The sequence below is a fragment of the Delphinus delphis genome, chromosome 17 (assembly GCF_949987515.2).
Source record: "Delphinus delphis chromosome 17, mDelDel1.2, whole genome shotgun sequence".
NCBI lineage: Eukaryota > Metazoa > Chordata > Mammalia > Artiodactyla > Delphinidae > Delphinus > Delphinus delphis.
The window spans coordinates 43,919,028-43,931,899 of NC_082699.1; the positions used below are offsets into that span (position 1 = coordinate 43,919,028).

Sequence of the window (12,872 nt, forward strand, 5' to 3'; positions counted from 1 at the left end):
TCCAGTGATTAGGAAGCAAAGTGTTTTTTTCATATTAATAGCCCATAGGTATGCTTTCCATGTCAATGCAGCTGTTCAGGTAAAAACAGAAAAACCTTAGAAAATGAAGTTTATTGTTTTGGTATTCTTTTGCCCTAATCATCTTGCTGTAACAGCATAATATTAAGTGTATTTGAGAAGGTTTATTAGTAAAGTAAGATGACCTAAAGATTTTATACATCTGGGCTTCCCTGGTGGCGCAGTTGTTAAGAATCCGCCTGCCAATGCAGGGGACACGGGTTCGATCCCTGGTCCGGGAAGATCCCACATGCCGCAGAGCACCTAAGCCCGTGCGCCACAACTACTGAGCCTGCGCTCTAGAGCCCGTGAGCCACAACTACTGAAGCCCACGCGCCTAGGGCCTGTGGTCTGTGACAAGACAAGCCGCCACAATGAAAGCCCGCACACAGCAACAAAGACCCAAGGCAGCCATAAATAAATAAATAAAAAATTTTAAAATGCTACTTCCTTTTAAAAAAAAAAAGATTTTATACATCTACAACAAGTGCATTTATTAGTGGTGTTGGCCAGCTGGCTCTCCTTGCCCCATCCAAACCTTCCTTATAACCTGAGAGTGTCATATATTATAATAATTATATTGAACTTCTGAAGCTTGTTGCCTGTTGAGACTAGGAAAGTGATCAGGGGTTCAGATTTAAGACCTATGGGCTCTTAAGTAACAAGAGCTAATGAAAACAGGGCCAAAGAAGATACAGAGACCTTTTCCCTGAGTTAATGTAGAATTAGAGATTTGGCGGGAAAGACTACCAGAGAAGGTAGCTGGATCGTCTTAAGATCCAGTATTGGAAGAGGGCCCTAGCAAGCTCGGGTATAATTCAGGCATTTTATTGTTCTCAGGTGGTCCCGTGTAGCAGATGGACGCCAGCAGTGAGGTATCTGGAGAATTTGTCCAATCTGGAAGTCAGGCTGGTTCATTCTTGGCATTAAGGAGAATCATTTTACACAGCAGGCTCCTGGAGAGTAGATAGCAGGTGTGAGGGTCAGGATTCAGCCCAAGGATGTAGGTTCAAAGGAGCCCTTGGCTCTTGCAGAGGTATAGTTCAAGTCCTCTACTTTAGAAGGTGGTAACTGGCCAGTTGCTAAGGAGGAAAATCGTAGCGTTACCTCCTAGGCTGCCTGCTGGCCCTCTCTCCATTGATGTGCTGGTGCTGGCTCATACTGGCTCAAAAGAGCTGATTGTTAAATTTTTAGGAACTTTGAAAGACCGTTGTTAAACCACTGGTAGTTTAAATCGCCATAGTGAGAATATTTACACCACAGATACTGGCAAATGCTGTCAATCAGCTGTCCTGCTCTGAGAGCCAGATGTTCAACATTTACCAGCCACCACTGCCTCCCTTCTTCAAACATGTTCTCATTTACTGAGTGCCTGTAATATAATGGGTACTTCAGGTCACTGGAGATGGGAGAAGTGCTGAAGTAGTTGATGTTATATGATTCAAGGACTCATGCCTGTAGACCTGATACCTGTTTGGGTGTCTGCTTAGCATTGGCAAAAAGTAGGTGTAGGATTGGGAGAATAAAAGTTAATTCCAAGCCCCTCCTTAAGTGCTTTCAGCTGCAGTTGCTTTATGGGTGGGTGGCTTTAGCAGCTTCTACTAAAAGATACTAAGTTCAGCAAAGTTCAGGGCTCATAGCAAAGGTGTACATTTGAATTGTAACTGGTTCCTAGGTTGAAATAATAAAGCATTTTTTGTTTAAAAAAACATCCTTGTGCATAGACCAATGTGGAACCCAATTTCAGTAGATGAAGTTTAGGATGAAGGTTATGGGCCAGATTGAGTATAGGGGAGTTACCTGTGGGAGGAAAAAGTCTTACATACCTCCTAAGGAGCATCCTTTGCATAATATTCTTGTGGATGCCTTTCCTTACACAAAAAGCATCTTCTTGGACATTTATACTATGCTAATAGAGTCATCAGTATAAGTTAGCATGTTTCTTAAAAATGAATTTAGTGATTTGGAGAAATTTGTCTGAAAACAAGTAGTTAAAATACAATGGCTAAAAAACAAAAAGTACAACTAGCAATTATTGAGTATTCAGTCTGTGCCAGGCATTGTACTAACTGCTTTAAATGCATTATCTCACTTAATCCTCATAACAACTCTGTGGGAAATATGTTCCCATCTTACATAAAAAGAAACTAAAGTTTGGAGAAGTAACTTGTCCAAGATTACAGACTTAGCAATAGACAGAGCTAAAATACAAAACCAAGATTTTTTGGACTTCTGAGTCTCTCACCCTGTATGGCTCCATGGAATGGACAGAAAGATGTGAATTGCAGTTGTCAGTCAACCTCCATTGTCCCTCTCCAGACCATGCAAACGGTTCGCTTTCTTTGTTTTAACTGGTGACTTTGCATATATGTGTCCATGATGTGACTACACAGTACAGCCTCTCTTGGTAAATGACAAACCTGAGTTGAAATTCTAACTCTGTCACTTAGGAGACGTGTACCTACCTACCTATGTCATAGGGCGATTATGAAATCGAAAAGAGATAATTAATGAAAGTACTTAGCATTGAGTCTAGCAAGTAGTAGGCCCTCATAAATGTTTGCTGCTACTGCTTTAGTTATTAATATCAATATATAGTAGAAAGATTACTAAATTAGGAAGCAGAAAACCTGGGATTTAATTGTTCCTGTTAATTAGCAGAGTGATCTTAGCCCGGCAGTTCACTTCTTTGGGTTTCTGTTTCCTTATGTGTAAAATGTGATGATTATAAAAGATACCAACCAGGCTCATTCCAGATCTAAAGTTTTATCATTCTGTAATTTGGAATTCGTCTCCCCATACTTACCTTTCTAAAAATATTTAAACTAGCTTTGGCCTCAGGAAGTTGACATCTGTAAGCCACTACCCTATCAGATTACAATTTATTTTGACTTGTTTTAAAGATGCAAGTTTTCTTTTGATATTCTAGTGGAACACTAATTAGTTTATCCAGTACTTAAATACATAAATTTTATTAAATATTCATGAAGTTATTTTTCAAAAACTGATTTGAGGAATTTCTATTTTAAATTGGTCCACTTGAATGAACTATCAAAGTTCCATTACCAATTTAGTCGTCCAGAAACGCTTCATGTAGCACTTTTAATCCTGAAGAAAGCAGTGTTCCATGTCCAGGATTCTTTTGAAGCTTTGAAATAGTAACCATGTGGGTAAGAAAAAAGAGAAAAATATGAATAACCGTAACACTAACATTCATGGGGAAGAGAAGGAGTAAAGTGGAAGTGGCCAGTTGCATTTCTGGATTCTGAAGTGAAGGGACTATTGGCAATGTCTTAATTGGAGGGACAAAAAGGGGTATCACCAGGCAGCTAACTTTCTAAGAAAGGTCAAGGAAAGGTTAAAGGCATCACAAGTTTAAAATGAAAGAAGAAACATGTTATGTCTTTCTGTAGTGTTCATACTTTCTCTCTTGATTCTAAAATTAATCCTTTTTTGTAAGGTAACTCAAGTGGCAGCCAACCAGTAGCAGTTTTAGCATATATGTGCAGTTCAGTGATCACCCAATTTCAGCATTTCAGATGTGACCAGAGGTTGTTTTGGAGATAATGGATTTTCTTTTTTAAGAGGACAGAAACATTTGATTGTAAAAAAACTTTTAGCACAACAGCGTGTAATTGTTTACTGTTTTATGTGAAAGTCAAACTATTATTATATATGCTAATGTTACTTTGTATGGAAATCATATGGAACAAAAAGTAAACAAAGAATTTTGTGTCACTCCGTCAAAACACTTATCGTGTTCAGAAGATAATTTTCAAAAAAATCATAATTCTTATATAAATACAAAATGAACATGTCAAAGATTTTACTTAACTCATTAATTAATGAGGGAACCAATAAGAATGTTACAAAATAATTCATACACAGGAGACCTCTAAGGCCCTGGTCATCTCAGAGGTTTTGATTCTCTAATTCATTAGGATCATAAAAATGGTAAAAGCCATTTGATCACTGACTTCATTCATTGTTTAAGCTTGGCTCTGGGTAATTCTAAAAAGATGGAAGTACTTTTCACATTAAATTATGAAGATGTGATTTTTATTTGACATATTCAAGAGATTGCAGTGAAGACCCTGAAAGCAAATACTAAAAATCCTTTGAGCATTGTTGGAATATAGTGTTATAGCTCGAGGTAACTATTTTAAATTAATCAGCATGGTTTTTAAAATCACAACCCCCCTTTTAGACAATCAACTTGACATTATTTTAGTATGAACTTACGATCCCTAGTGTGCCTTCATTTCTACACTCAGGCAATCTTTGGGAATAGTCATTCATTTTTTCTATTTGAACACTGGCTATTTATCAGACATATTCAAGATGCTGAGGAACCAGTAATAAGACCCAGTTTCAGCCTTCAGGCATCTCTCATCATTTAGTAATTATACTTATTATAGCTAATGATGAACGTTTAACAGGATATGGATCTTCATGACATGGAGAGCTTGTGAAACGCTTGAAGTTAAGTAGAGTTAAGTAAGAACTGTAAGTTCGACTTCCGGAGAAACAATTTAGAAAAGCTTAGTATCATTTGTATGGGATGGTTTAAGGAAAACTGCTAGGATTTTGAGGAATGATATAGGACTACTCTTCATTTTATTTTTTTAGTAGTAATAGATTTTTCCCTAGCTGCAATTCAGAATAATTTTTAGTATTCTGTTTATCTATTTGCTTTTTGGCTGTGTGTCTTTGTAATGTATTTTAGTGGTTGCTCTGACGTTTCCAATATATATGCTTAATCTTTCACAGTCAGTCTAGTTAGTGGTAATATTTTAACACTCCAAGAAAATGTAAAAGTCTTACAATCATAAAGGTCTCTTTACCCTTCCCCAATATATATTACATCTACACATACTGAAAATCCTACCAGATAAGATTTTGACATTTGTTTCAATAATCTTACATATTTTAAAGAACTAAAGAGGAAAAAACTAGTACGTTTTATATTTCTCCCAGGAATTTACCATGTCCAGAGCTCCTCCTTCATTCCTAAAGTTCCGGGTTTTCCTGTGGTATGTTTTCCTTCAGCATTAAGAACTTCTTTAGCATTTCTTTTAGAGCAGGTCTGTAGCAACAAATTCTCTTAGTTTTCCATTATCTGGGAGTATTATTTTCTCTGTCTCTCATTCCTGAACGATATTTTTGCTGGATATAGAATTCTAGGTTGACATTTCTTTCAGCACTTCAGTGATATTGTTCCATTCTCTTCTATCCTCTGTGGTTTGTGATGAGAAATTCATGGTAATTCCAATCCTTGTTTCCATATATGTAATGTGTTGTTTTCCTCTAGTTGCTTTCAAGATTTTTTTCTTTATCTTTGGTTTCCTGAGATTTATTATATGATGTGTCTGGCTTGATTTCTTTAAATTTATCCTGTTGGAGGTTCTCCGAGTTTCTTGACTCTGTAAATATTTTTTTAACTAAATTTAGGAACTTTTTGGCTATTCTTTCTTTAGATATTTTTCTGTACCAATCTTCCTACTGTCCTTTTGGGACTCCAAAGTGAAGCTTTTTTACATTGCTCTTCAGATCCCCGAGACTCCATTCACTGTTCTTTCTTTTTTCCTCTCTGTTCTTCATATTGGATAATTTCTATTGGATTTTTCTGTTTTAATATTTCCATTTGGTTATTTTTTTGTAGTTTCTGTTTCTCTTCTGAGAACTTCTATATTTCCATTTATTTCAAGCATGTTTACCTTTAGCTCATGAAACACAGTTGTAATTCTTCCATAATATCTTAAATGCTTGTGTCACTGCCACCACAGCACAGCCACTGCATTGTACAACTTTACACACACACACACACACACACACACACACACACACACAGCCCACACTTGGGGCAAAACTAGGAGAGAAAGAAGAAAACTAAAAAGCAGCTGGTTTCCCCAACAGTATTGAAAACAGGGGTCTTATCTTCCAGACAGGGTTTCTGTTGGACTTTCGGCTGTTCCTGCTATCACTGCACCACAATTTAGGACTCACTCTCAAGTCAAAGTTATAAGGAAAAAGAGGAAAACTGAAACAAAACAAAATAGAAAATTCACCACTGTTGGATCATATCTGCAAGTTTAACTCCCCTCCCCAGTCTGCATTGCTCTTGTTTACTTTTGAGAGTCGTCAGGTATTTGTGTTTTGTCTTTTTTCTTGAGTTTTCATTTAAGCAGCATGGGAGATGGGCTGTACTGAGCTTATTTCAATTTTGGCTGGCACCAGAAATCCTGCAATTTTAAAATAATAAAAATATTTTCTGGTCCATTAGTGGAGGCATGGTTTTCTGAGAAACTTAATACAGGATTTCCTCCAAAAGTGATACTTTAATATCTTTACATCTATAAGCACAGATCAGTTAAATATATTGTAATGAATAATTACTGCTCCCAGGGAGTTGTCAGTATTAACTTGATTCTGCCCATGTCACCATTAAGCAAAGAACATACCCAAATACTCAAAGGGTGGTAATAGTGTTCTCTCAATGTGTTCCTTAGGGATATTCTTTCATATATTATAAAATCACGTTAGAAGAGGAAATGCTGTGAAACTCATTGTTCCTCATGTCAATCTGCCTTCTCAGCACATGTGACTATATAGACATATGTGTGTATCTTATAAGACCATTTATACACATATATATTAAAAAACCTAATTCTACATGGGATGCTACCCAGAATAAAATGGAATCTTTATGTATACCTATATCTACATCTATTTTAGAAACCTGAAGTGAAATAAGAATGATGAGAATTGCTTATGATTTTGAAAGTGTCATTAATATAGTCCCCAATCTGCATAATTTAGTGATCTTAAATTATACCAGCTATACTTGCAAGTGTTTCATGTTACTCTCCATAATTTAAAAAAATGGCAAATTATTTGAAGTATAAATTATCAACTTCAATTTCTTTTATGACTATTAATACTAATAACCTATAAATGATTTTCCATCTAGTCCAAGTAGATAGTTTATCTGTGAGTTAACAGGTTTCTTTTTAAAATATTAAAATAATGGCCTTTTTCCATGCCCTTCTAACTTGGAGCAACCTCTAACAGAAATGAGATCTTCTGCCAGCACCTTTACATGTAGCAGCTGTATTATTGGCAATTCTCATTTAAATAAAGATGTATGTAGTTGTTTTAACATAATCGTATTAGTTGTGTTTATAAATATTTAAAAATTGGTATTTGTTTTGTTTAAGGTAATGGAGTCCAGATTTGAAATTGCCTCATATCTTGACTATGCAGCCCAAGGCAGCCTCAAAAAGTCATTTTTCTTCTTGTTTGTTTGGGGCTTTTTGTTTGTTTTTGAAGAAATGACTGTGCCATCTGGTCAATTGTGAAGGAGTTGAACCATTCTGAGGGATTTCGCTACCCCCACCCACTGCTCCCTCAGTACACAGTCATCTTACTACTCGTTAATGGGTGCTAGGGACTAACAAACTAATTTGAAAACAATTGCTTCTGCCCTCTTGCAACCTTTTTATCTTATTGTAATTTTTCAAACATCAACTAAACTAAAATACAGAAATTACGGTTGATTAGAACTTATCTTTCTAAAAAAGCAGGTTATGACACAACTTCTGTGTAGGTTAGAAACACCCATGTCATGATACCTCTAGTATGGGACACTTCCTTCATTTTCTAGTTTTATAAATGTTACAGATACGGCTTCAGATTCAATTAAGAGGCAAACATGGAATAGAGTTCATTTAGAGGTCAAGATTTAGAGTTAGTTGTGAGTTCTTATCCATGCTCTGCTACATACAGCTGTGTGACCTTGGATAAGTTATTTAACCTCCCTAAGCCTCAGTTCCTTATCTTTAATATGGGGATATACTGGTAGCAACCTCCTGGGGTTGCTGCGAGGATTAAACGATGTATATGAAGCTCTTAGCTAAGTGTGCAGCATAGAGCTCAGTGAATTGTTAATGTTATGGTGGTTGTTGCTTTTTTCATCATTGTTAATATGTTTAGGCTGAGTTTAAAATAGGGGTTGTAATCGGCCAAAAAAAAAAAAAATTCATGTCATTTCAGTGCCATTATAGATATTGTGTAGTTTGCAAATTTTCAGTTATAATAATTGGCTTCTTTACTCTTTCATGAATAGGTCTGCAGAAAATGTGCTGAAGACGTTTAAGTAAACCAACAGTTAGAAAATCATAAACTGGCTTCTAACACCTCATAAATCATATCTTGATTTCATTTAGTTCTTGTGACTTTAAGAGAAGGATTGAATTACATGTCTCTTTAGAATTAACAGTTTTGTTAATGTCCCTGGAAAGGCTTAGAATTAACCTGTGACTTTAATGTCATAATGATCACAACTTGAACATTTATCTGAAAATTTAGCTGCTAGGAACGTTTCTTGCTGGCCAGTAGTAATGTGAAATGAAATTATTGCTTTGACAGGACTCAGCGAGTAAGTAGGTCTTTTAAATGGGAGGCACTCTAGTACATCACTCAGGGAGAGTTGTGGTGAGAAAGTTAAATAAGAAGGAACCCAGCCAGTGGGGGGGATTTATGTATGGGGAAGGGTTTGGGAGTGGAAATCAGAAATTTCTACTTTTAGTCGTGGCTCTAATGCCAAGGCTCTTTCATGCAAATAACTAAATTTCTTAGTGTTTATCTCTAAAATAGGTACAGGCATACCTCAGAGATATTGTGAGTTCTGTTCTAGAACCACCACAATAAAGCAAATATTGCTGTAAAACAAATCACAAGAATTTTTTGGTTTCCCAGTGCATATAAAAGTTATGTTCACACTATAGTGTAGTCTGTTAAGTATGCAATAGCATTATATCTAAAACACCATGTACATGCCTTACTTGAAAAATACTTTATTGCTAAAAATGCTAACCATCATCTGAGCCTTTAGCGAGTTCTCATCTTTTTGCTGGTGTGGGGTCTTGCCTCTGTGTTGATCAGGATTGTGATTGTTAAAGATTTGGGTGGCTGTTGCAGTATCTTTACATAAGGTAACGATGAAGTTTGCCACGTTGATTGGCTCTTCCTTTCACGATTTCTCTGTAGCATGCAATGCTGCTTGATAGCATTTTACCCACAGTAGATCTTCTTTCAAAATTGGAGTCAATCCTCTCAAACCCTGCTGCTGCCTTATCAGCTAAGTTTGTGTAATATTCTAAGCCCCTTGTTGTCATTTCAACAGTCTCCATGGCATCTTCACCAGGAGTAGATTCCATCTCAAGAAACCACTTTTTTGCTCATCTATAAGAAGAAACTCCCCATCCGTTAAAGTTTTATCATGAGATTGCAGCAATATAGTCACATCTTCAGGCTCCACTTCTAATTCTAGTTCTCTTGCTATTTCCACCACATCTGCAATTACTTCCTCCACTGAAGTCTTGAACCCCTCAGAGTCATCCATGAGGATTGGAATCAACTTCTTCCCAACTCCTGTTAATGTTGATATTTTGGCCTCTTCCCATGAATCACAAATGTTCTTAATGGCATCTAGAATGGTGTATCCTTTCCAGAAGGTTTTAATTTACTTTGCCCAGATCCATCAGAGGAATCACTATCTATGGCAGTTATAGCCTTACAAAATGTGTTTCTTAAATAATAAAACTTGAAAGTTGAAATTACTCCTTGATCCATGGTCTACAGAATGGATGTTGTGTTAGCAGGCATGAAAACAACATTGATCTCATTGTACATCTCCATCAGAACTCCTGGGTAACCAGGTGCATTGTCAGTGAGCAGTAATGTTTTGAAAGGAACCTTTTTTTCTAAGCAATAGGTCTCAACAGTGGGCTTAAAATATTCAGGAAACCATGTTGTAAACAGATGTGCTGTCATCCAGGCTTTGTTCCATTTATAGAGCACAGGCAGAGTAGATTTAGTGTAATTCTCAAGGGCCCTAGGATTTTCAGAATGGTAAATGAGCATTGGCTTCAACTTCAAGTCACCAGCTGCATTGGCCCCTAATAAGAGAATCAACCTGTCCTTTGAAGCTTTGAAGTCAGGCATTGACTTCTCCTCTTTAGCTATGAAAGTCCTAGATGGCATTTTCTTCCAATATAAGGCTGTTTCGTCTGCACTGAAAATCTGTTGTTTAGTGTAGCTACCTTCATTACTTATTTTAGCTAGATCTTATGGATGACTTACTACAGCTTCTACATTAGCACTTGTTGCTTCACCTTGTTATGTTACAGAGATGGTCTCTTTCCTTAAACCTCATGATCCAACCTCTGCTAGCTTCAAACTTTTCTTCTGCAGTTTCCTCACCTCTTTCAGCCTTTATATATAACTGAAGAGAATTAGGGCCTTGCTCTGGATTTGGCTTTGGCTTAAGGAAGTGTTGTGGCTGGTTTGATCATCTATCCAGACCACGAAAACTTTCTCCATATCAGCAATCAGGCTGTTTCACTTTCTTATCGTTTATGTGTTCACTGAAGTAGCACTTTCAGTTTCCTTCAAGAACTTTTCCTTTGCACTTACAACTTGGCTAACTAGTGCAAGAGGCCTAGCTTTCGGCCTGTCTGGGCTTTTAATGTGCCTTCCTCGCTAAATTTAATCATCTCTAGCTTTTGATTTAAAGTGAGAGATGTGCAACACTTCCTTTCACTTGAATACTCAGAGACCACTGTAGGGTTATTAATTGTCCTAATTTCGGTATTGTTGTATCTCAGGGAATAGGGGGGCCTGAGGAGAGGGAGAGAGACAGGGGAATGGCCAGTCAGTGGAGCAGTTAGAGCACATACAACACTTGCGGATTAAGTTCATTATCTTATATGGGCATGGTTTGTGGTGCCCTAAAACAATTATGATAGTAACATCAAAGATCACTGATCACCATAACAAATGTAATAATAAAAAAATTTGAAATATTGGGAACTTACCAAAATGTGATGACACAAAGTGAGCAAATGCTTTTGTGAAAATGGCACCAATCAACTTGCTCAACACAGAGTTGCCACAAACCTTCAATCTGTAAAAGATTCAATATCTGCAAAGCACAATAAAGCAAAGTGCAATAAAACAAGGTATACCTTTATAATAATATCTAGTCTTTGTAGTTTAATGGTTTAGTCTGAGCTCCAAATGAGATAATATTTATGAAATACCTTGGAACTATGAAATACTCAGCTATAAGTTGGGACTTCAATAGTTATTAGCAGTAGAAGGGAGAGTTTAATAAACTTTCCTTTCTGGACATAATAAAAAGATTAGTGTCCTAGCCCTTTTTAACACCGATTTTAGTCATCAACATTTACTCAAAGTGAAGGAAAAATGGCAGGAATCATTTATAGCCACTGGATTGGCTTTCAATGTTACAGAACCCAGACTTAGAGCAGAGACTTAAGTTGGGATTAAGTTGATCATCCTTGAATTTATTTGACTACATTTTTTTGACTGGACAGCACCCTTTCTTTCCTTGTTCTGAATTTTAATCAGACGTCATATAAAATATCTGAAACCCACATTAGAATTTAACATGAAAGTAACAAAATAGGAAGGAGATCAGGAACAACACAGAACAGCGTAGAAAATACAAGGAATTCATTGAAATGATATTTCACATATTATCTGCTGATTAGCTTCATTAAGTAGAAAGAATGCACTTTCTTCTAGCAAGATATGGAAGATTTGGTTCTAAAAATAAGAACCAATGGACACTGATGATTACACATGCCAGTAGCCATTTTAATCTTTTCCTCTTTCTCTTCCTATGGGCTCCAGGCTTGGGATTTCAAACCAGGAAATCTCCTCTTCCCCTTCCTGTCACATCTTATGAGGTGAAAAAACACTTAAGGAGTTAGTCAAATGCCTAGATATTGACAAGGAGACGGTGGCACTGACCTTGCATCCATAGCAATTTAGAACTGGTTTCTCAGTTGATTTTGCTGTTATACCATTGCATTGTTACTGTGTTTTATGGATCTAGGTTCCCCCATGATTTAATTTCCAGGTATTGTAGAGGCTTCATGGACTACATTTTTTTTTTAAACTTTATTTATTTATTTATTTTTGGCTGCATTGGGTCTTCATTGCTGTGCCCGGGGCTACTCTTCATTGCGGTGTGCAGGCTTCTCATTGCGGTGGCTTCTCTTGTTGCAGAGCATGGGCTCTAGGTGCACGGGCTCAGTAGTTGTGGTGCAAGGGCTTAGTTGCTCCGCGGCATGTGGGATCTTCCTGGACCAGGGATCAAACCTGTGTCCCCTGCATTCGCAGGTGTATTCCTTAACCACTGCACCACCAGGGAAGTCCCTCATGGACTACATTTGCTTCTGTGGCTACATTAAAAAAATAATAATAATAAGATAGCCATTAAACGAAGGATCATAAAATAAATACAGAAAAACATAAGAAACTCAGCAAACCTGTAGCTTTGCCTTTTACATGTCCAGTGGTTGGAAGGTGACTATTCTGAAAGTAACCACTCATTGCAGGGAGTTATTCTTCCAACCGTTTTTGAGCATTCCAAAACCAAGTACAACCATGGCTTCTGAAAGAGGCCCTTGGGAGATGTAACCATATCAATTTCATAGATAGAGGCAAATTGATTTAATACAATAGACCCTCCCAAAATGCTTTCCTTTAAATTTTATTCAATTTCTGTTAAGGAAAACCTTTGTGTATTCTTGGCTGGTTATAAAAGGATTCAGCTAAAGAATCATCTAGGAACGTCTTGTCAATGAAGTCAGAAAGCGGAAGGGAAAGTAGGGAATCTCCAAGCCTTTGCCTATTACCCTAATTCCTCTTTAGGTATTTTCTCCCTCCCTACTCTGGCTAGTTATGAACTCTTCTTGATCTTCCTTAAAAAAGAAAGCCCTGTG

The 12,872-nt window shown here is 36.9% G+C and overlaps 1 protein-coding gene across 11 annotated transcripts in view; it reads left to right on the plus strand.

The window, feature by feature from the left end:
* Window positions 1-12,872, plus strand: part of VPS13B (vacuolar protein sorting 13 homolog B) — a 798,456-nt gene that overhangs the window by 556,234 nt on the left and 229,350 nt on the right. The gene's annotated exons all lie outside the window — the stretch shown is intronic.